Source organism: Erinaceus europaeus, chromosome 17 (genome assembly GCF_950295315.1).
Source record: "Erinaceus europaeus chromosome 17, mEriEur2.1, whole genome shotgun sequence".
Lineage (NCBI taxonomy): Eukaryota > Metazoa > Chordata > Mammalia > Eulipotyphla > Erinaceidae > Erinaceus > Erinaceus europaeus.
This window is the reverse complement of record NC_080178.1, coordinates 75,013,848-75,038,915: the sequence shown is the minus strand read 5'-3', so window position 1 is coordinate 75,038,915 and position 25,068 is coordinate 75,013,848. Positions and strand designations below refer to the sequence as shown.

The window sequence follows — 25,068 nt, the reverse complement described above, 5'->3', positions numbered from 1 at the left end:
CAGAAATATATATATACATGTCTATATATGTATATAATGTTAACGATGATCTTTCTTCATACTCGTCATTCTCAACCTATCCTCTCCCACCTCCTAGCTGTGAATTATCCAAAACTGTAACCATCTCATTTTTCATCTATACATAGTTGTGGTGCCTAACACAGCACCACATATGTGCCCAATTTTTAAGCATATTAATAAACAAATCAATGAGTGCAATATAGGTTGGCACATCGCATCATAGAAGGTGAAGGATGTCATCAAAGTGTATGCTGTCGCTGAAATGGAATTAGAAACTCCAATCCCAGATATTTGATTACAGATATTTTTTAACATGCCATACTGCTGCAATTTCAAAGATTCTTGCAAAATTCTCAGTAGAAATTTTGAAGTGTAAGTAATTTCAATCACATTAATTTTTAAATAAGTTAAATGTCTCCCAGTACTGTTTTGAAATTAGATTATATGTGAAAATTAAACAAAAAATGTAACATTGATGTCTAATTAAACGGCAAAGTCAATATGAATGAAAGAAATTAAGCTTATCAAATCATCTTAAGAAAAATTATTTCAAATATAAAATTATCAAAAATGATACCAACAACTTTAAGCAGACCATTAAATGAAAATTCACACCAAAAATCATAAATATGTACATATATGAGAAATTCTGTTTCTTTAGTACTAAAGTATTCCATCTGGTGTACAGGATCTTAAAATCATCTTATTGCTTTATGTTTCATGATTTTCAGAGTAGTCTTTGGCTTGAATGATTTATTTTGCTTTAGGTAAAAAGAAATCATGATGGGAGCGGAGGCACACCTAGTTAAGTGCACATGTCACCATGCACAAGGACCCAAGTTCAAGCCCCCAGTTCCCACCCCCAAGGAGAATTTCATGATCAGTGAAGCAGTGCTATGGGTGTCTTTCTTTCTCTGTCTCTGTCCCCCTGCCCTCTCAATATCTCTATAAAACAAATCTATATATATTTATTTAAAAAAAGAAATCATGACTAACTTAACAAAAAAAAGTATAAATGAAGATACTATTTAGCTCTTAACTTAAACCCCCACTAATATATTTTTAACATTTTATTCAGCTTTAAGATATATACAGATATATATTTACAATGCTATAAAAACTAAGTTAGAGACTTTAGTAGTTGCAATAACCAACTCTGGTCCAAAGAGCTGTAAAAGCTGATCAAGAAGTGCACATTACCATTATGAGAGTCTGCTGATGTGCAGATTGCAAACAGACAACACAATATTTGCACAATAATTGTGTTGCCTTTGCAGCAGGAAGGCAAAGGTAAGTTTTTTAAAGATAACAAAACCTTTTTCTATAACCTTTCACCCTCTAGAAATCTTCCTTTGCCTTCCACGTAACAAATCAAATTGAAATTAGAGTTTGAGGGTTTAACTCAATTATTCTAGCTGTTTAAGAGTAGAACTTTCAAGTCATTCTGATTGTTAATCATATATATATATATATATATATATATATATATATATATATATATATATGAATAACATATATGCAGGAAACTGGGTTTCTGGGGCAGAGAGGATAGCACAATGATTATTCAAGGAGACTCATTCCTGAGGCTCCAAAGTCACAGATTCAATCCCCCAGCACCACCATAAGTGCTCTGGAGAAGGAAAAAGAGATGAAGGAAGCAAGGAAGGAAGGAAAAGGAGGGAGAGGAAGGGAGAAAGGAAGGGAGGAGGAGTGTATGAGGAAAAAAGGAAAAAATGAAGAAAGAAAAAAAAGGAAGGAAGGGCAGCAAAACAAAACCAGGCTTCTGACTTCTACTTAGGAAGTTCTAAATGCATTTTTTGAATAAGTTTTATGAATTAACATACCCTGAAGAAAAATACCCAAATAACGTAAATGTGCAGACATACCAACACAAAGGCAAATTCATCACCCCTAGACTTTCACCCTTCTGCAATGCAAATCTAAATCCTGCAATGCCTTTAAGCTTCAATTCAAAAGTTTACTTACTGACTTTCTGCAGTTGATTTTATTCTTTCCTATATCTAAAGACAGAGTTTTACCAGACAGTACAGCTATTGATTATTTATTCCCTTGAATTGTCCTAACAAACTGTAAAGGTTGAGTCCAGATGTATGCTAATTATTTTCTATCCCCATGAGTCTCATCACACAGTCAGCAACTACTAAGTACTTGCTGATTTAAAAAAGCATGTAGGACATATATAAGCTTAAAACAACACAGATAAATCTGGTACGAATTTCTGGCTGCTCACTTTTCCATGGAAGAAGAATTTTATAGAACGACAACTTTGGGGGCCGGGAGGTAGCACAGCGGTTTAATTGCACATGGCTCCAAGCGCAAGGACCTGAGTAAGTATACTGATTCCAGCCCCTGGCTCCCCACCTGCAGGGGGGGAGGGGGTCGCTTCACAAGGGATGAAGCAGGTCTGCAGGTGTCTGTCTTTCTCTTCCTCCTCTCTGTCTTACCCTCCTCTCTCCATTTCTCTTTTCCTATCCAACAACAATGACAGCAATAATAATAATAATAGTATCAACAACAACGAGAAACAACAAGGGCAACAAAAGGGGAAAAACAGACTCCAGGAGCAGTGGATTCGTAGTGCAGGGTGGCACCGGGCCCCAGTAATAACCCTGGAGGCAAAAAAAAAAAGACAATTTTATCCGTCCCAGTCCAACGAAACCTCCAAAATGTACTTCCCAGTAGCTTTTAATTTTAAAACAATTAAAAAATAATAATAAGCAACTTCTTTAAACATTCATTTATCAGCCCCACGTGAAAAACTGACTGTAGCTATGATGCTGTCTCTTGAGAATACTAGTACTGACCAATAGCTTTAGATACAGTGTACCTTAGGAGACTAATTTTTTTTTGAAGTACTTGTAATTCCCAACATGATCAAGAGGGAAAGCGAAGTCCCTCAGCCCTTCGATTAATAATTGTACCAGGGGAGTCGGGAGGTAGCACAGCGGGTTAAGCGCACGCAAAGCACAAGGACCAGCTTAAGGATCCTGGTTCGAGCCCCCAGCTCCCCACCTGCAGGGGGGTCTCTTCACAGATGGTGATGGTGAAGCAGGCCTGCAGGTGTCTGTCTTTCTCTCCCCGTCTCTGTCTTCCCCTCCTTTCTCCAATTCTCTTTGTCCTATCCAACAACGACAACAACAATAATAACAACAACAATAAAAAACAAGAAGGACAATAAAAGGGAGTAAATAAAATACATATTTTAAAAAATAATAAATAATTGTACCAGACACGTAAAAAAATAAATAAATGTTTGTTTGTTTTCCTAAGAGAGAAGTCTTAAACTATTGATATATGGATCCTATTCACAGGATGGTAATACAAAGCATTCTGAATTATGGTGTCTGTGCATGGCAAAAATGAAAGGATTTAAATATATTGACAGTAGTAATATTTATATAGGTTCACTGCATCTAGGTACGTATCTGTTCCAATAGTCCCCTTTATGTCTAGAAAATGCAGTAATTTTTAAAAGAAAAAATATTTAGTTGGGTGAAACTGGAGAGAATCGTGTTGTGTGAAATAAGCCAGAAAAATAAGGACACATACTGGATAATCTCACTCATATGTGGGACCTAAGAAACCAGGCAAATGGCTAATCCAGGGGAAACCCCAGTGGGCAGTGGTCCATAGTAGCAGAGTCTGGGACTCTGAAGGGAAAGCATATGCAGAAAGGAGTCAAGTGACTTATGGTGGAGGAGGGTGAAGGTATGATGGAGGATGAGTTATACTGACTTGGGAAAATATGGAAATGTGCCCTATGACAACATTAATACTATAAACCAACATTTCTTCAGTAAATCGAACCTGAAATTTTTTAAAAAATTAATCTACTTGAACATGTCTGGAATAAAAAAAATACTTGGGGGTGGGGTGGTAGTGCAGTGGATTAAGCAAACATGGCTTAAAGTACATAAGGAACCCACCTGCAGGGGGTTCGCTTAACAAGCAATGAAGCAGGTCTGCAGGTATCTTTCTCTTCCCCTCCTCTCTCCATTTCCCTCTGTCCTATCCAACAACAAAGACATCAATAACAACAATAATAATAACCACAACGATTAAAAAAATACTTTAGAATCCTCAGAGAAGATATAATATTTTTTCCACATGTAGCCTGTCATTTACTTACATTTGCTACTACTGTATTTTCTTATACCAAAGATAAAAAATCCAAAAGCTTTAAAAGGTGAAGGGATTTTACAAAATTTAATTCTTTTATAATACATCTGCATAAATGTATAAAATGTATTAACTTATAAAGTTAACTTCAGATCTACAGGCTTAACTTCAACAAGTGTTATGAGAAAACAGACTTCTTGCATTGTACAATAATCACGGTTAATACATTTTTAAGAATGTAGTAGTATGTCCCTGTGCAACTCAATCTATGTGAATAAAATTATAAAACATATATGAAAACAAAGACCCTTTGATTCCGTTTTTAAAATAACTGTTTTCATGACTACATTATAGATTACTTTGAGCTGGATGGAAATTTTATTGAAATATGATTCAACACAAAAGTGCCTACAGAGAAAAAATTTTGTTGCAGTGATTTCTGTTGTTCATTTTTATTTATCTCCTTCTAGAAGGCAGAGCTATGTTCCAGTCACTTCTCAACTAACAAAATAAGCAATGTCCTTTGGAAATAAATATACTGTGATATATCTTATATAAACTGAAAGAGCTTTCTTTGCTATTTAACGAAAAGAAAATTATAATACTGAGAACTTGCTGATTTTAACATGTAATTTCCTTAATCTCAAAAAAAAGTTAATATTGCCTAAAACATCCAAACACTGAATTGTACTTATGAAATCAACACTTCTTATTACCATGGTTATTTCATGAAAATATTGTATGAACGCTATTAGAACAACTGTGATTTTTCACTACAAAAAAAAAGTTAAGAAATACTTGAGACCACAGTGATAAGCTTATTTGTCTTGTTTATTATTTATTTATTTATTTATTTATTTATTTACAAGAGACCATTCAACTCTTGCCAGGTTCTCGAAGCCAGAACCTCTCACATATAAGTCCTGTCTCCCCACTGAGCTATCTCCACAATCCTTCATTTATTATTGTTAAATAGAAAACATCTACATATAAAATGACTAACAATAATCCCTACATATAAAATGACTAACAATAATTCAATAACAATATCTCTACATATAAAATGACTAACAATTTAACAAAGTTACTTGTTACAAAAGACAACAGTGTAATTTGATTGTTACTTATTTTTTACAACCTCTATAAAAAGTTAAAACCTTTTCACTTGCAAGACTTTTCATGTCTTTACTTGCCATCTAAATTGTACTCTGTAACTTTAAAAAGAGATGTAGTGTGATCCTTTTAACTAATTAGTGAATAAGCAAGACGGAAGTAAAGCCCTGGCAATTACTGTCCACATGTTCATTTATATCAACTACTCTACAGGTTAACCTAACCATTTTTACTTCACAAAAGGGCATTTCTTTCCTTATTCATAATGTCTTTCTGAAAATGATCTACTGCCCAAGCATTAACATAATGACCACTTGTAGAAAAAAGGTCAGAAAAGGGGGCTTAAATAAGGAGAGACAGAACAGCAAGCCTATACTCTTATCATTTCTGCAACTTTCTTTAAACCTAATTCTGTTTCTATCTCTTATTTTAAAGTCTGATCATATATATTTAATCCCATTCTTTAAAATTTTAGTAGACAACCTTAGTGCTCACCTACCACTGCCCTGTCAGAAAATCTTTGATGTCAGAGCATAATAGCTCCTGAAAGAACAGCACTAATACTTAATGTAACATGAAACCAAGGCTCTGTAGTGGGGCTGTCTGCTGTCAGGAACAAACTATTTCTTTCCCACTCCCCAGAAGTGACAAGCTTGGGACCAATCTGTACGGCAACCCCCACTATCAACAGAGTCTTATTTTTATTAGAAACTAAGAATGTCACCGCATTCTTCTAAATATGCCCATCTATAGTTGGGGGGTTGCTGAATTTTAATGTTTAAAGATGCATAAGACTCAATTTTCTCCTGAAGCCTATGTTACACATTAAAGCAGGCCTCTGATGTCATTAAAGAATTAACAGTTTGAGGCTGGCTTGTGATGCACCTGGTTGAATGCACATGTTACAATGCACAACGACCCAGCTTAAAGCCCCCAGTCTCCACGTGCAAGGTGAAAGCTTTACAAATGGTGAAGTAGTTAGGGCTGCAGGTGTCACCCTGCCTTTCTTCCTCTCTATCTCCCACTTCCCTCTCAATTTCTGACTGTCCCTATCCAATAGATAAAGATAATGATAATGATAAATTTAAAAAATTAATAGCTCAAATAGAATTGGTTAAGCCTGTCTTAAAAGACTTTGATTGTTATCCCTGAGGAGAGGGGTGGTCACAGAACTTTGATGGTGGGCGCAGTGTGAAACTATACCCCTGTTATCTTACAGTCTTCAATAACACTATTAAATCATTAATAGCAAAATAAAACTGAATTGGTTAAATTTACAACTAAGTAGCAACAAAAGTCACATGAATATTTGTGTTTCAAAGTCCTTTTTATAAAATACTTGATTTGAATATCGCAACACAGAAAATTAATACATCTTAAGATGATTCGACTGGAGGCCAGGTTGCTGCTCCACAGGGAGAGCAAACACATTGTCATGTATAAGGGCCAGGGTTCAGGCCTCTGAGCAGGTGGGAGGAAAGCTTCACAAGCAAAGAGAGCTGCAGGTGTCTATACTCTCTGTCTCCCCCACGCTCTCTACCTCCCTACGTCTCACCCTCTATCAAAAGAGAGAAAGAGACAGAGAAATGATCACCAGCAACAACAGAGTTGTGTAAGCACTGAGCACTAGTGATAAACCTGATGGCAAAAATAAATAAATAAATAAATAAATAAATAAATAAATAAATAAATAAATAAAAGACATTTTTGAGATCAGGAATGTTCACTGCAGCCACGGACACCAGCAAAAATAAAGATGGTTTTACATGGCAGTACAGTATGGAGTGCAGTGGATGGGTGTTTTTTTAAAACATTTTTATAACTTGTAATTTTATAAATATATACTAGTGATTTACAAGATAATTCCTACTACCAAAGTTCAGTGCCCCCAACCCTCCCTTCAATGGCAACCACCAGGACACAGCTATAGGTTTGACCTTTTTTTTTTTTTCTTTTTTAAAGTTCATATGTTTCTTAAAGAAAATTGGTGGGACCCTGATGGGTATGGCAATGCATTTGTATATGGCTCTGTGTAGATAATCATTCTGACGATGTTAATGCTTCCAATCCATGAGCATGGGATATCTTTCCACTTCTTTGTATCACTTTCTATTCCCTTAAACAGCAACTCATAGGGACCAGGCATGGCACACCAACTTAAGCAGATAAATGGGGTCTATAGTTATTGGTATTTATATACTTTTCCAATATTTGTTAGCTTCTCTTTGACCTGATCCTGCTTTCTAGACCTATCTCAATTCTGACACCATCTTCCCAGACAATACCTTTAACACCCCTGCATATTAGCTGTCAGGCTCAGACAAAAATTAGTAAAGTCATAGGCCCCTTGGAATATACATAAAATAGACTTCCTAGCTTCTTCCAACATAAAGACCCCAAATTTCATCTGCTATACTCTGACCTTTAAGTTCCTGATTATTAAACAATTTGTTCTGCTTTATATCTTAAAGCTTTTCAGCCAAGTTCCAGATGCTACCATGACGCCAACTTAATTTCCCTGGGCAGATGACCTTACCAATGTGTCCCAAAGTCTCACCTATCCCCACTAGGGAAAGATAGAAACAGGCTGGGGCTATGGATCAACCTGCCAACACCATGTCCAGCGGAGAAGCAATTATAGAAGCCAGACCTTCCATCTTTTGCTCCTCATAAAGATCTTTGGTCCATACTCCAAAGGGGTAAAGAATAGGAAATTTTCCAGTGGAGGAAAAAAAAAGGAAAATTTCCAGTGGATGGAATATGCAACTCCGGTGGCGGGAATTGTATGGTACTGTACCACTCTTATCCCACAATCTTGTTGATCATTATTAAATCACTAATTTAAAAAAAAGGAATTCTGAATGATGGTAGGTGGTAGAATCCAATAGAAAAATGGACAAAAGACTTGAACAGACTCTTCACAAAAAGAAATCTATCTGATCAATAACTTATAGAAAGGTATTTAATATCATTACTAATCAGAAATGTAAATTAAATCCATGATAAGATTCTATTACATATCCAGCATACTGGTAAAAATTACAAGTCTGACACCAACTGTTGGCAAGGATGTGAAGCAGTGGCAATGTTCACAGACTGTCTGTTTCTACAGATATCTGTATATGATATACAGATATATCATTACAGAAAAGAGTTCAGCATTCCATAGTAAAAATGTAGATACCATCCAACAGAGCACTTCTATTCCTGCATGCATAATTAAGAACTATGTATTTGTTCACAAAAAGTGAATAAACGCACAAAACTTTTATAGCAGCATTATTCATAATAACCAGAAACTGGAAATACTCCAAATGTTCACTGACAATAGAGAGAAAAATGAACTCTGATACAATAAAAAACAAATTAATGAAATAGCATTTCATGATATATGTCGTGTAAAAGCTGCACCACAAAAAAATAGAATCTACGTGATTTATCTAACAAAAAAAGGGCAAATCAGACTATATTGTTCAGAGATACATTCATAGGCAATGACACTGTAAAGAAAATGGAAGTGACTAACACTAGCTACAGAATGATGGCGACCTCAGTGAGAGCATGAGCATATGGCTGGGAGGAGACATGAATAAAGTCAGAGACGGTATCACTGTTCTATTTTCTTAATCTGGACACTGGTTACGTGAGATTCATCTTATAATTATTTACTGCGCACACAAATACATGGTGGACTTTTCATGACTACATCTCAAATTTCTGAAGAGAAAGAATAAATCGACGTACAGAATTACTGTTAGTGGTGCATGCGAAAAGCTCTAAAAAATAATAAACCGGCGATCACTTCAGCAATGCACATACTAAAATGGGGACAATACACAGATTAGTATAGCATCTGTGCAAGGATGACATGCAAATTGATGAAACCTTCCAGATTTTTTTAAATAATAAAATAACCCTCCCCCTGGTGGGGGCAGGGAAGATAGGGAATGATGACCAGAAGGCTCTGGACCCAAGTTCCACCAGAACCCAAAATGTTTGTCACCAGGAATCTTTCTTTTTTTTAATACCACCACTGAAAAGGAAGCAAATCTGGAAACCATCAGAGGAAGTCAGGAACTGTCTCCCGTACCTGAGAAAGAGGGCAAAGGAAGGACACTGGGAAGTAGTAATAGATGTAGGTGTGACTTAGAAAAGAAGTGAAGGCAGGACCAAAGAAAAATTAAACAAAAAATATTTATAGGGCAGGAGTAGATAGCATACTGGTTATGCAGAGTGACTGTCATGCCTGAGGCTCCAAAGTCCCAGATTCAATCCCCCACACCACCATAAGCCAGAGCTGAGCAGTGCTCTGGATATATATATATATGGCGGATACAAAGTCAACCCATATCTGTGATCTTGGAAGAACTACTGCAGTTTCCACTAGAGGGGAATTGGGACACAGAACTCTTATCGGTGGCAACAGTGTAGAATTATACCGCCATTATCTTACAATTTTGCAAGTCACTAGTAAACATTAAAATAATAATAATAAAACTCACAAACAACACATACTCATTTTTTAAAGTTAAAGACTAGAACAGCCCTCTTAACAGACCAACTAATCACTATCTGCATGATATGAAACTCCCGACTGCAAAAAACATATGTGGTTACCTCAATATAATAACATGAATTCTATAACTAAAATTTAACATTTTTTTATAAATTCATTCATTCCTTTGGACAAAAACATTATCCTTTTTTAAGTCTCCAAATGTCTTTTGAAAAAACATAAGCATAAAGGGAATTTTGGAAATTTTTTTAATTGGAACTAGAATGATAAGGCGTGTTAAACTACAATATGAAGATTTTGAACAAATAAATTCTTTTTCTTTTTTTTACTTTTCAAAACATTTTTATTTCTTTCTTTATTTTACCTCCAGTTACTGGGCCTTGGTGCCCACACTATGAGTCCACTGCTTCTGGTGGCCTTTTTTTTCTATTTATTTATTTATTCACTTGTTTTTTATTAGATAGGACAGAGAGAAATTGAGAGAGGATGGGGAGACAGAGAGAGGGATATAAAGAGGGACACCTGCAGACCCTTTTTAGTACTTGTGAAGCATTCCCCCTACAGGTGGGGAGTGGGAGCTTGAACCTGAGTTCATGAGTGTAACCTTTTATTTTTCTTAATTTCTTTATTGGGGGATTAATGTTTTACATTCAACAGTAAATACAATAGTTTGTACATACATAACATTTCCCAGTTTTCCATATAACAATACAACCCCCATTAGGTCCTCTGTCATCCTTCTTGGACCTGTATTCTCCCACCCACCCACCCCAGTCTTTTACTTTGGTACACAAATATACTCTTATTTCATACCCTCTTTGTTGTATTTTTTTATTAATAGTATGTTGCACGATTGTAAGATTACAATGTATGGTTCCACACCACACTTACCACCAAAGTTCCCTATCTCCACCCTCCCATAGATAACCACCACAGACTCTGCATACGAGTGAAATCGTCTGGTAGCTGTCTTTCATGTCTTTACTTACTTCATTAAGCATTACCACCTCCAGTTCTATCCAATTTGTCCCAAAAAAAACCACAATATCATCATTTTTATTGCAGAGTAGTATTCCATGGAATATATATCCCATAACTTCTCTCTCTCTCTCTCTCTCTCTCTCTCTCTCTCTCATTTGCCTCCAAGGTTATCGCCAGAGCTCGATGCTTGCAGTATGAATCCACTACTCCTGGGGGCCATATTTTTTCCATTTGTTGCTGTTGTTGTTGGATAGGACAGAGAAAAATTGAGAGAGGAGGAGAAGATAGAGAGGGAGAGAGAAAGACACCTGCAGACCCGCTTCACCACCTGTGAAGCGACCCCCCTGCAGGTGGGGAGCCGGGGGCTCTAACCGGGACCTATGGGCTGGTCCTTGAGCTTCACACCATGTGAGCTGGCTCCTCCCATAACTTCTTTAATCAATCATCTGTTGATGGGCATTTAGGTTGCTTCTACTCTTTGGCGATTATTTTATACCTCCTTAAAAGGTTTCTATGTCAAAGGGCTTTATCCACATTAAATGGTCCCCTCCATAACATTACGTACCCTATAGTAGTCCTTAAAAATTAAAGAATGGCTCTGTTGTACAATGGATAGCGCATTGGACTTCTAGACATGATGGAGGTATTCAAAAATTAGAGAATGGGCTTGGGGTGGAGAGTGGGTGCCAGTGGGTGGCTCACGTGGTGGAGCACACACATTACCATTACACAAAAACCTGGGTTCTAAACCCAGGCCACCACATGGGAATGCCTACAGGGGAAGCTTCATGAGCGGAGTTGTGGTGCTGCATCTCTCTCTCTCTCTCTCTCTCTCTCTCTCCATCTAGAGGAAAGAAAAAAAAACGGTGCTGAGATCCAGCAATAACCCTAGTGGCAATCAAATATAAATAATTAAATAAATAAAAGTGAAAAAGGAAGAAAAAGAGAAAACTATATAAGGACCAGGAAATAGCTCACCTATCCCTTTACATGCCATGCTTGAAGTCCCTGGCTGGACTTCAGTACCACCATGGACAGCACTGGAGCACTTCATGGATGGCGAAGCAATGTTATGATATCTATTCCTTCCTTTCTTCTTCTCTCTCTTCCTGAGAGAGAGAGAGAGAGAAGGAGAGAGAGAATCTGGGCCAAGGAGGCCACTCAATTTTACAGTGCAAGTATAAGGCCCTGGATTTGTTCCTCAAAATCATATTAAAATAATCAGACAAAGGGGCATTTCCAAAAGTATAAATAACCAATAGTAATAGACATTAGAATGGTAGGAAAGGAGGAAGGTGGGAAGAGACAACAGAATGAAGGAACAAAAGAAGGAGTGAAAAAGCTAATGAATTAATTTTACTGATTTCTGACTTTATAAACATAATCTCAGACATATAAAAAATCAATTTGGGGGGCCAGGTGGTGACGCACCTGGCTGAGGGCACATGCTACAGTGCACAAGGACTCGAGTTCAAGCCGCTGGCCCCACCTGCAGGTCAAAAGCTTCACAAGTGGTGAAGCAGGGCTGCAGGTGTCTCTCTGTCTCTCTCCCTCTCTATCTCCCCCTCTCTCTCAATTTCTCTGTCTCTACTCAAATAAATAAACAAAATCAGTTTTCAAATATACACACACAAATATACACTATCACACGTATTCATGGGTATGCCTAGAGAAATTTTCAGATACTTAATTTTATTATGCTTTTGAAAAATAATATACATATGCGCTTGTTTTCATGATCTCTACTGTTTATTAAGTCTTTTGATTGATTTTTTTTCTCTATCAAAGCCTTCTGTGTCCTATATCTGATTTCTGAAGTGGCCATGTTTCAAAAGGGAGTGGAACCTTTGGGTCATATAGTAATTACATGTTTAATTTTGGGGGAAACCACTACACTGTGATGCATTTATTTATTTTCTCCTTATTTAATAGTGATTTAACAGAGATTTACAAAATTAGAAGATTTTAGGGGTATGATTTCACAAATATACATGGTCAGTGTAAGTCATCACACCCTCCATCAAACTTCTGTGTTCCACCCACCCAGCCACCCATAATCACCATGGTTTTCACCAAAGTATAAGAGGTAGTTTGCTCATGGTCCAGGAGGTGACTCTCAAGCATGAGGCTCTGAGTTCAATCTCTACCCACATGTGCCAGAGTGATGTTTGGTTCTCTCTCTCTCTCCCTACCTTTCTCATTAATTAATAAATAAATAAAGTCTTTTTAAAAAAGGTAGTTTGGTTTTCACTGTTTTCAATTTTTTTTTCTTCTAGTCTTCTATATTCCACACAGGAGCTGAAACCAGCCAGCAGTTGTTCTTCACCTCTTTACTGACTTCCTTTAGCATAATTACCTCCAGCTGCATCCATTTTGTTACAAAGGATACAATCTCGTCTTTTTTTTTTTATTGCAGAGTAGTGTTTCACTGAATACATATTCCATAACTTCTGTATCCAGTCATTGTCATCTGTCACTGGACACTTAGACTGCGTCTAACTTAGTTCCATATTTTGTCTATTATAAATGGTGCAGCTATGAACACAGGGGTACATGTGTCCTTTTGAATGAGTGCTTTTCTGTTCTTTAAATATATGCCTTGGAACAGTATTGCTGGACCCTAAGCATTTGTTTACAGACACTCTGGAGTGTTTCACTTAGGGGCTGCACCAGTCTACATTCTCTCCAACAGCACTACACTATTTTTTAAAGTGGCAGTACCATTTTACATTCCCCCCAGCCAAGTGTAAGGGCTTCAGTTTCTCCACAACCTCTCCATTTGCTAGTTTCTTATTTCATGATTGCAATCATCCTAGTATAGGGAGAAGATATGAACAAAATCTTCACCAAAGAAGATATCCAGAAGGTCAACAGGCATGAAACATTGTTCAAAGTCACTGATTATGGGAGAAATGAAAGTAAGAACTATGAGGTATCTATCACTTTACACATGTGAGAATGTCATATATTAGAAAATACTGACAGATAGGTATTAGTGAAGATGTGGCAGAAAGGAACCCTTCTACACTGATGGAGGGAATGTAAACTGATCCAACTCCTGTAGAAAACAGTCTGGAGAGTTTTTCCAGAACACTACACATGGAAGTACCACATGACTCAGCAATTCTTCTCTAGGGGATTTATTTAAAGAAAGCAAAAAAAAAAAAAAATCCTATCCAAAGAAATCTTTCTTTACCTATGTTCACAGCAGTACAATTTGTAAGAGCCCAAACTTGGAAGCAACACAGATGCCCAACAACAGATGAGTGGCTGAGAAAATTGTGTTTTAAATACACAATGGAATATTATTTCCTTATTGGAAACATGAGGTCTTTGCCTCTGTCTCATTTTGAATGAATCCTAAAAGAATTGTGTTCAGTGAGATAAGCCAAAAGGAGGATGAATACTGAGATGATGTCTCTCATAGATAGAAATTAAGAAACAAGGAAGAAATTGGACAACAAAAGGTAAAATTCAAATCAGGTATAATATACTGCACCAAAGCAAAGGATTCTGGGGGAGGGAAGGATAGGAGATGGTGAAGAGGGTGTTGGGAACTCAAAGCCTAAGAGTAGAAAAGGACCTAAGTTGGTGGTGGGGGTGATATGAGGACACTTAATATGGGGACACGGAAAATATTACACGTGTCAACAACTGTGTTGTAAACTGTTCTCCTCCCCACCCCCCGAAGAAATTATTTGGAAAAATCAATAAAGGGGCCAGGAGGTGGTGGCCCTGGTTAAATGCATACATTATAGTATGCAAAGATCTGAGTTCAAGCCCCTGGTCCCCACCTACAGAGGGAAAGCTTCACATGTAGTGAAGCAGGGCTGCAGTTGTCTGTGTCCTTCCCTCTCTATCTCCCTCTCCTCTCCCAGTTTCTTCCTGTCTCTATCCAGTAACAAATAGATTATTTTAAAAAGAACTTGATTGTCAGGTTGCATCACGGGGGAGAGAACTCAACTGGAGCCAATCTGGGCTGCTGCTTACTCAGCGACGCAGGAGAGGAACCAGGAATTTGTGGCTGAGTGGGAACGCAATGCAATTGCCTCTATTGATCAGAGAAAATGCCTTTATATCTTCTGAGACGGAAGTGGCAGGTGGGAAAAGGAAATGGCTAGGAGGGGGTGGAGAGAAAAAAAAGAGTGCAAAGGTAGCAATATTCCATCTAACCAGTGGGGATTAAACCAATGCCCTGCAGGCAGGGTGGGTCTCAGGCAAAGCAATGATTATGTAAATAGACCACAGCATCAAGTAATGCAGCATGGAGCAGGGGGGAGCTGGCGTAATGCCCAACACTTGATTTATTTTTAAAAAAGAAAAAAGAAAAATCAATTAGTAAAAGAAAAGAGAGAATAAAAATAAAAATAAAAATTATTTTCATGAAAATATTATCAAAACCAACTGAAGGTATAAAGACAAAAAAAAATCCTAAATAGCTCTCTTTGAGAGAGAGGCCGGAAGAAGGGAGACCACCTGGGACTGCAACAAGACAGGACTAGAACGACTTCAGGAACCCACCAAATCACAGGTGAGTGCAAACACGTGTGGCTCATGGACAGAGAAGAACCTAGGGAGAGATTAAGTGGCTGGTAACAGTCCGGCAGTTTACCAGTTAAGACATCACCTCCAGTCTGTTTCACCAACAAGGGGACAACTAAAGGGAGGAGAGGACTCCCCTGAGACTCACCAAATGCAACTGTGAGTCTCCATTGCTACTGCACTCAGAATCTGGAGCAGTGGCAGGGAGGCCCTGTGCTGACACCAGGGGACAGAGAACTAACCAGGAAACTCAGGAGAAGATCTATACCTTGGTGGCCTAGCGATGGAGCTGTGAAAGTCTCTTTGCATAACCACTGGATTATCTCTGCCACACCCTGCTTTATCTCTTGGTCAGGAGTCAGTGATTAAGCTAAAAGGCCTACTAATAACTTAAAATACCTCAGGCTCCCATAGCCTACAGGGAAGAAAAGAATAAAAGAGGCTTTTAAGCTACTGAGCTCCATCCAAGTCAGGAATTAAAATACTATTGAAACAACTGTCAATTTCCACAACTGTGAACCCTTTAATTTCAATCCAGGCAAGAGTGATCAGTAATTTGAAAAGTACTGAGAGAGGGACCTCATAACGTACTATATAAAATGGTTAAACCTACAAGAAGAAATAATGGGGAATTGAACCAGGATAAGAGTCCAGCTAAAAGGCCCCCAAAGGATGAAGCACAAAATAATGAGGTCAACATCCAAATACTAGTTAAGGAAATAATCACAGGAGTGAGTAAAGAGTTTGAAAGAATTATCATCAGAAATGCAGAAACAACAAATGAGACTATGGAAGAAAACACTAATTATCTCAAGGTTATTAGAGAGCTGAAAGCTGAAATAGCTTTCACAACTAGCTGAACAAGCTAAAACAGTATCAGAACAGGGTAACAAAATAGATGAACTCCAGAAAACAGTAGAGGAGAGAGAGAATAGAATTAATGAGGCTGAAGACAGAATTAGCAAGATCGAGGACAAATTAGATACAACTAAAAAAGAAGTAAGAGATCTCAAAAAGAGATTAAGAGACACTGAAAACAGCAACAGAGACCTATGGGATGACTTCAAAAGAAATAATATACACATTATTGGCTTACAAGAGGAAGAAAGAGAGGGAGGGGAAGAAAGCATTCTTCAGGACATAACAGCTAAGAACTTCTCTAGTCTAGACAACATAAAAGACATAAAGGTTCAAGAATCCCAGAGGATCCCAAACAGAATTAACCCAGACTTAAAGACACCAAGACATATCATGTTTAAAATGGAAAGGAATAAGGATAAAGAAAAGATCCTGAAGAAGGCTGCAAGAGAAATACAGTCACCTACAGAGGAAAACCAGTAAGATTAGCAACAGACTTCTCCACACAAACACTACAGGCCAGAAGAGAATGGCAAGACATCTATCGAGTGCTCAATGAGAAAAGCTTTCAACCAATACTACTGTACCCTGCTAGACTGTCATTCAGACTAGATGGAAGCATAAAACCTTCTCAGACAAGCAACAGTTGAAAAATCAACTATCACCAAGCCTGCCCTGAAGGAAGTTCTGAAAGATCTCCTATAAACAGTCAGACCACCATAAATAGGACAAACATCAGAACACTCTAAAACTGTACAAGTATGGCATTAAAATATCTTCAATCTTTGATATCAATAAATGTCAATGGCCTGAATTCACCTGTTAAAAGGCACAGAGTAGGAAAATGGATCAGGAAGCACACCCAGCAATATGCTGTCTACAGGAAACCCACCTAACTCAACAAGACAAACACAGACTTAAAGTGAAAGGATGGAAAACTATCATACAAGCCAATGGCCCACAAAAAAGGGCAGGAACAGCTATTCTCATATCTGACATGATAGTCTTTAAAATAAACAAAATTTAAAAAGATAGGGATGGATGCCCCTTAATGCTCAGAGGATCAGTCAATCAAGAAGACTTAACAATTATTAACATCTATGCACCCACTGAGAAGCCATCTAAATACATCAAATATCTACTGAAAGAGATACAGCAATATATTAACAGCAACACAGTAATAGTAGTGGACTTCAATACCCCACTCTCTCAACTTGACAGATCATCCAGACAGAAAATCAATGAAGACATGAGGGAGCTAAATGAGGAGATAGATTAACGAGATACAGGCTGGGAGTATGGAGCGACCTGTCAATGTCCATGTTCAGCAGGGAAGCAATTACAGAAGCCAGACCTTCCACCTTCTGCACCCCACAATTACCCTGGGTCCTTACTCCCAGAAGAAGAAAGAATAGGAAAGCTATCTGGGGAGGGGATGGGATACGGAGTGCTGGTGGTGGGAATTGTGTGGAGTTGTACCCCTCTTATCCTATAGTTTTTGTCAATGTTTCCTTTTTATAAATAAAAATTTCAAAATAACAATAAATAAATAAATATCTCTCTTTTAGGAGTGTAAATGTCAAATGGTTTTACATTTGTTTTTAACATTTCTAGTGTTTTTTTAATTTATTCTTATTTTTGAATAAAGACAGAGAAACTGAGAGGAAAGAGGAAGTTAGGGGGAGGGAGGGGAGGAAAAAGGGAGGGCAAAAGAAGTGGGGACAAGGGGCTTGAACTTGGGTCCTTGCACACAATAACATGTATGTTCCACTGGATAAACCACCATCTGGACCTTTGTTTTTAACTTTTCGGGGGGGGGGGAGCGGTTAATGGTTTACCGCACAGTTGTTGACACTTGGGTACAGTTTCTCATCTCACCATGACAGGTGTCTGTGTCTCACGCCCAGCCTGGGTCCTTTTCCACCCTCATTCACCAGGACCCCAAACCTCCCCCCCTTCCCTGTCCTCAGAGTCCTTTGCTTTGATGCAATACACCAAACCCTACTTTGGAAGATGGTTTGGAGAATTCTTAAACAAAAAAGAATCAAATTACCTTATGAGCCAGAAACACCACTCTTAGGCATTTTCCCAAAGCACACACCAACACGTATCCAAAGGGACATATGTACACCCATAGTCAGAGCTGCAGTAATTCACAGTGGCCAGAGACTGGGAGCAGCCCAGATAACTGACTAAAGAAGTTATGGGATATGTATTCCATGGAATACTACTCTGAAAACCAAAAGGATGATATTGTGTCCTTCAGGACAAAATGGATGGAACTCGAGGGGATTATGCTTAGAAAAATAAAGAGATGAAAGACAATTACTGGATGATTTCATTCAGATATGGAATCTAGAGAATTGGTCCACATGAACATGCAAACATGAAAAAAGAAAGGAGACTTCCAGAGGCATGGCTAAGGAATAGCAGCAGCATTTTGTTCTCCTCAGTCAAGAAGGAATAGCAAAGAGAACGCAACAAGACTAGAACCTGAGAACACAACAAGACTAGGATCACTCCAGGAACCCAGCAAGCCACGAGTGAGTGCAAACGTGTGTCTCCTGGACAGAGAAGGGCTTCAGGAGAGACTGCTGGAGACATCCTGTACCTATCGGGTGGGGCTGGCACCAGTCCAGCATTCTGACAGTTGAAGCACCACCTCCAGTCTGAGTTTCATCAACAAGAAGACTGCTGAAAGCAGGAGAACTTAAGCCTCACCAATGTATAACTGTGGGTCTCCATGCTGTTGCCCCTCAGGGCCTGGAAGAGCAGCAGGGAAGCCTATACTGGGGCGGGGGTGGGGGGGGGCGGCAGAGAGCTGGCCTGGTGACTCAGGAGACAGTATATCCCAGTGGCCAGGAGGTGTGGTATAGAGTAGGAGCTTTTCCGCATCATTCTCACGATAAATTAGGGAAAGGGGGGATAATTCCCTCAGAAATCAGGGTTTATTCAGAAACACAGGGCCAAGGAGCACTGCTTGGCTCAGCTCTGGCTAGGGGTGGAGCAGGGATTGAGCCCAAAAAAAGAAAGAAAGAAAAAAAAAAAAAACAGGAGCAAGCAAACTGTTTCTAAGACTAGTGAAAACTATGGTGGTTATCTTTTTTTATGGTGGTTATCTTTGGGAGGTGGGAGGATACAAACACAGACTTTGGTGGTGGGTGTGGTACAAAATTAGACCATATATATAAATAAAAATAAGAGAAGAGGAAGGAAGAAAGGCCTTCCAACACTGAGGTTCTATGATGCAAAAACAACTGTGTATGGTTTGAGTTTTAAATACTATAGGAATACACATGCATTCCCAAATTCTAACATATCCTTGAAAGGTTTATAATAACTTCCATACCACTGCTATCAACTCCACCAACTACCCTCACCAAGGAAGGCATTGCTGTCTGCACATGGCCTCTTTCACTGCACGGATGTCCTCTCAGATACTACATATGTCATCTATGCCTCTGGGTACTAAACTCACAAATGCCTCACTGCATAAACTACTTTCTTTTTCTCCACAGACACACTCATCACTAGGGGAAAGAATATAGAATCCATCCATGGGAATTTTTCACCTTCTGTTATCAGAAAAACTTGGATTTAAATCCTCAATCTAATACAATCAGACTACTAACTCCTCAAGAAACTTTCTGGGACCTGGATGGAGGTCAAGCTTGCAAATGGGTCATATCTGACTAAGATTGAGCCGATCCTGAGGAGGCTTCAGGAGGCCTCAGGGCAATGGAATCTACACTATTCAACAAGCCTTCAGATCATTAAAAGGTTAGCAACTCCACACCACAGTCTCAGACACTTCTAGAACTGAGAAATCAGGTAACTGGCAAAGTTGGACTAGACCTGGACTCTTCCTGGGGTTCTCTCCTGAATGAAACTCCCTATTCTTTAACTGTCATTTCTTTAGATCCCATCACTGCTTCTTCAATAATTGCTACAGTCACAAATCTAGCCCAAACTCATGCTGTACCTAGATCAGTTAGTCTCCACAAACTAAGAAACTGAAAAAATAAGTATATTAAACTTTTAATATAAAGCATTTTACTTACAATAAATACTGATCTGTAATTGGAAATGTTCTCAAAGTACTTAATGCAAAAGATACATTTTCTCTGACTTCCAACTCTGGACCTGCTGGTTTGAGAAATTGTAGGATGGGTTCACATTACATTTGGGGTTTGGGGAGCCGCCATGTGATTACTAGGGCCTGGTGGCTGCACAACAATTCAACCACTTCTGGAAGCCATTTTCACCTTTTAGTTTTGTCTTGTTTTGTTTATTTTTGATGGGACAGAGGGAAATTGAGAAGGGAAGCAGAGATAGAGAGGGAGAAAGAGAGATGCCTGCAAGACTGGCTTCACCATTTATGAAGCTTCCCCTCTGTGCAGGGAAGGAGTAGGAGTTTGAACCCCAGTCCTAACAGATGGTAATGTGTGTATTCAACCAGTATTGTTTGTTTGTTTTTCTTTTTGATAGAGGATCAGAGACAGGGCTGGAGTGGTGTAGGTAGTGAAAGACAGAAAAAGTGAGACACCTGCATCATTCCACTACTTGTGAACCTTTTTCCCTCCAGCTAGGGACTTGAACATGGGTCTTGCACATGATGTGCTCTACAGGGTGAGCCAACACCAGGTCCCCACATTACATTCTTGTAGTGTTTATTGTCTCTTAAGTAATTTTTTAATATAGTATTCCTTAGTTTATGTCAGATTATGCTTATAAAGTTGTTCTTTTAATAATAACTAGTGCTTAAATGACAACTACCATATGCTAGGCACAGTTCCCAGCACTTACATTTACTCATCTAACCCTAAAACAACCCAATAAGTACCAATTTCCAGTGAAATAGGCATAAGTTGCACTGTTAGAAAGTGGTGGGATATGCTTAGTCACTACATCACATGTTGGTGTTATCCAAATCCAAGACTAATTCCAGAAGTGTATCAGTTACAGAAATAGTTAGAGTCCGCAAAAGATTCCTATTCTTGAGGTTGCTTGACAAACTAAGAACAAATTATTGAAACACAGTCTGAAGTGGGTGAAGGAGGCAAAGGGACAATAGAGAGTCAAAGGAGAAATTTTCCAGACTGGGAGAAGAGGATACTGGAAACTCAAGTGTTTTCAAAATTGCCTTAACAGTTAATATCCATTCAATCTATTTATCTATCTTCCTATTGTAATCATTAAGTGTCTAAGAAGAATGTAAGCATTGTTTCAAATCTCAAATAGCAAGTCAAGGAAGTAGGATTACCCATGTAAAAGAAACAACACAGGAGGCGAGTTGGTGGTGCACTCTGTTAAGCTCACACATTACCATGCACAAGAACCCAGATTCAAGCTCCTTCTCTCCGCCTGCACAGGGGAAGCTTCATAAGTGACGGAGAAAGTACTACAAGTGTTTCTCTGTCTCTCTCCTTTTCTACCTCCATCTCCCCTCTCAAATTCTCTCTGTCCTGTCCAAAAAAAAAAAAAAAAAGGCAGGGGGTTGGGGAATGGCTGCTGGAAGCAGAAGATTTGCCATGCAACCACTGAAACCCCAGCAATGATCCTAATAGCAATAAAAAATAAACACAGAACATAAGGGATAGAAAAGAAAATGACAATGCTCTAACTTCAAAGTACAAGAAAAAGGTTTAAGAAAAATGAAGCAACTTCTAGAAATTGAAGCCTCCATCAAAAAAAGAAAATATCAGAATTATATGCATTTCAGAAGAAGAATGAAGAAAGCAGAAATCATATTCAAAGAAATAATAGTAATTTTTTTCCAAGTCTAGGACTTGGTTAGGATGTAGATGCTCAGGATGCAGAAAAAATTTCCAAATTCCTAAACCCAAAAAGACCTATGCCAAGACACATCAGTAAAACTATCAAAAGTTAAGGACGAAGAAAAAACTGTAAAAGCTGCCGGGGAAGAGAAGAATGTGATTTATAAAGGAAGCCTAGTCAGATTTGCATCTTTTCAGCAAGAGCCATGAAGGCTAAGATAGAGTGAGATGATGTATTCAAGGTATTAAAAGACAGCAACTGCCAACTAGTCATATATTACCCTGAGAGAATATCATTCAAATGTGAAGTAACAACAAAAACCAAAGGAATGCGCCTATTACCAGATTGGCCCTGCAACATTTACTAAAAACAAAGCCAAAAAAAAAAAAGAAATAAGGAACATTTAATTCACAAGTTGGATACATGGTAAAACAGATTCAAAGGCCCAAGCCATAGAAATATCAGGCAACTTTAAAGTATGAAAGGGGAGGAAGAAATGGATAGATGCATTGAAATGGATAGCTCAGGCAAAGAATGGTGGGCCAAGAGCAGTTTTAAGTATCTAATCAAATAGTTTCTACTTAGCCCTAGACACCCTCCTCACCTACTTCCTATTTCACTTCCCTCAATCACTCCAAAGCTAGTCTTATCAGACAAAGTAAAGACTAAAAAAGCTGAACAAGGACAAGAGACTGGCACACTTTAATGATGGCTCTTTGGTCACTATCAGGCCACCCCATCACCCGGGGCCCTAAACAGGGAGTGCTAGGATTCCCACACAGACATGATGGGCCTAGACCTCTAAAAGATCCCTCTCACCACTGTCACTGGTCATCTCCATCAGGAACAACATAATGGACCCCTTTGTGGGCCCCTATAGGACTTTGCCCTCAGTGTGGATCAATAATGTTAGGGACTGCTCGATTCTCACAAGGAAAGATGGGCAACATACTCTACAACTAGAGGAAGATAGGCCCTGAAATTAGTGCAGCCTTGAATGTTCCTACAGGGATACAGAGGTTACATAGGCTGAATATGGTCCCCAGATCAAATCGATGGGGTTTACATTCAACCCCTAATGATCCAAGCTTGCAGATTATTTGGGAGAAATCTTATAACTTATTTTCCTGTTACAGGCAACTCTGTTAAGTAACAGAAATGCCATGGGCCTTCAAACTAAGACATTTGGGTTTAGATTATGGTTCTGCCACTAAGTGGCTATGTACATTCAGACAGTCATTCTCCTTCTCCAAATCTAAATTTCTTAGTCTTTAAAAAGTGATAATGTCATAAAATCTCCCAGAGTCTGTATATAAAGTAAATAATAAAATAAGAATCACTAATGTTTAGTGAGATCTGAAAAGTGTAGCAGACTATCTTTCAAGTGCATTTTAAATACTGAAAACTCCTTAAAGTGATGATACAAATTATAATTGCCTTTTATGATAGTCTGGTTTATAGCAGATGTTAGATATGTGTTTTGTGGCTTGCATCTATTTCATTACTCAACACTGCCTCTATCCATGACAATAGAATAGTACTGAAAAGAAAATGAAAATATCTAAAAAAAAAAAAATCTGTTCACTTACTAAGATGATAATTAAGCTCTCACTGAAAATAGATTTTTTTTAATTCCTAATGAATCCTTTATTCTCTTCCTCTTGAGTGTGAGTTGTACATTCAAAGATTCTAGAAGAGGTTAACTAGCAGACTTTCAAGACAGCCAACTCTATTGGTGACAAAAACCATACTCAAAAAACCTGGCACTGCGCACCGCTGCCAGCCTAGCCCAGCACATGCAGTGAACTGATGGCTGTGTCCCAACGGCCTTCCTATCACATCCAATCCAACCTCCTTCAGATGCTAACACTTCCTTCCTGAAGTGCTCATTAGACACTTTAAGTGAGAAAGCAAGAACACTGTCTAGGGTCACACTGTGGAAACACACTCTATGAAAACTGTCTGGAATACTGAAGTTAAGAAGCTAGATATATTTCATACTTTTTGCTCAGGAAGCCACTATATGAACTCATTCATTGTATCAGATTACTGCCCACTCGGCACTTTGACAGGCAGTGGACGTGGTGCTTTGAGACTGATACACAGGACAGGAATTTCATTGAAAGTTCTGTGCAAAGGCAGTACAGAGCTCTATCTCTAAAGGGTACAAACAGGAAGTCAGAGTTGAACCTTCTTAGGAGATTACTGACCTTCCCATCCTACCAGTGACAGAGCTGCCAGAAAGAAGTAATATAGGGCTGGGGAGGTATCATAATGGTTATGCAAAGAGATTCTCATGCCTGAGGCTCTAAGGTCTCAGATTCTACACCCACCACCACCATAAAACCAGAGCTAAGCAATGATCTGGTTTAAATGAAAAAAGAAATGATGTAGCCTGTTACCCAAAATTTATTGTCAGAGCTCAAATTTCTAAACTGAGTTCATGTTCCTCTACCAGTCTGCCCAAGGACTATATGAACAAGCTAGAGAAAGAAGGGCAGGAGGGAGCAGAACACACTGCGAACAGCGTTGGTCTCTAGAGGTCCCCCTGGCTGCTGTTTACCGTCCCTAACTTCCGTACAGATTCTATGTAAGTCCAAGGAAGACTAAGTATAGAAGCAGCAAAGCCTCAGCAGTCACCAGAGTGGTAATCCTTTCCAGCCTGACAAACACATTCGTGGGATAGACTGCATAATGGTTATGAAAAGAGAAGTCCTAGGTTCAATCCCCCAACCCCCCCCCACACACACACACCACAAGCCAGAGCTGATCAGTGCTCACTCAGTGTTGGCCACACCATCATCTCAGGATCCTTGGATTCCCACATAGATAATATGGGCCTAGACCTCTAATTGATCCCTCTCTCCACCATCACTGGTCACTTCCATCAGGAATATTATCACAAGCCCTCTTGTGGGCCTCTCCAGGACTATGCCCTCACTATAAAGTAGCAGGGAGGAAGCTTCACAAGCAGTGAAACAGTGCTGTAGGTGTCTTTCTTTCTCTCTCCCTCTCTACCTCCTCCTCTCCTCTAAATGAATCTCTGTCTCTATCAAATCAAATAAATATTTATTTTAATTTGTAATCAGAAGCCATTGGGCCAGAGATATTATTCACCA

General features: G+C 38.6%; 1 protein-coding gene and 1 non-coding gene across 15 annotated transcripts in view; one reads left to right on the top strand and one right to left on the bottom strand.

Moving 5' to 3' along the window:
- SOX6 (SRY-box transcription factor 6) overlaps window positions 1-25,068 on the bottom strand; it is a 586,459-nt gene that overhangs the window by 540,560 nt on the left and 20,831 nt on the right. The window lies entirely within an intron of this gene.
- On the top strand, window positions 9,069-9,172 carry LOC132534140 (U6 spliceosomal RNA). The gene has a single exon (XR_009545816.1). It is a non-coding gene; the product is annotated as a U6 spliceosomal RNA (small nuclear RNA).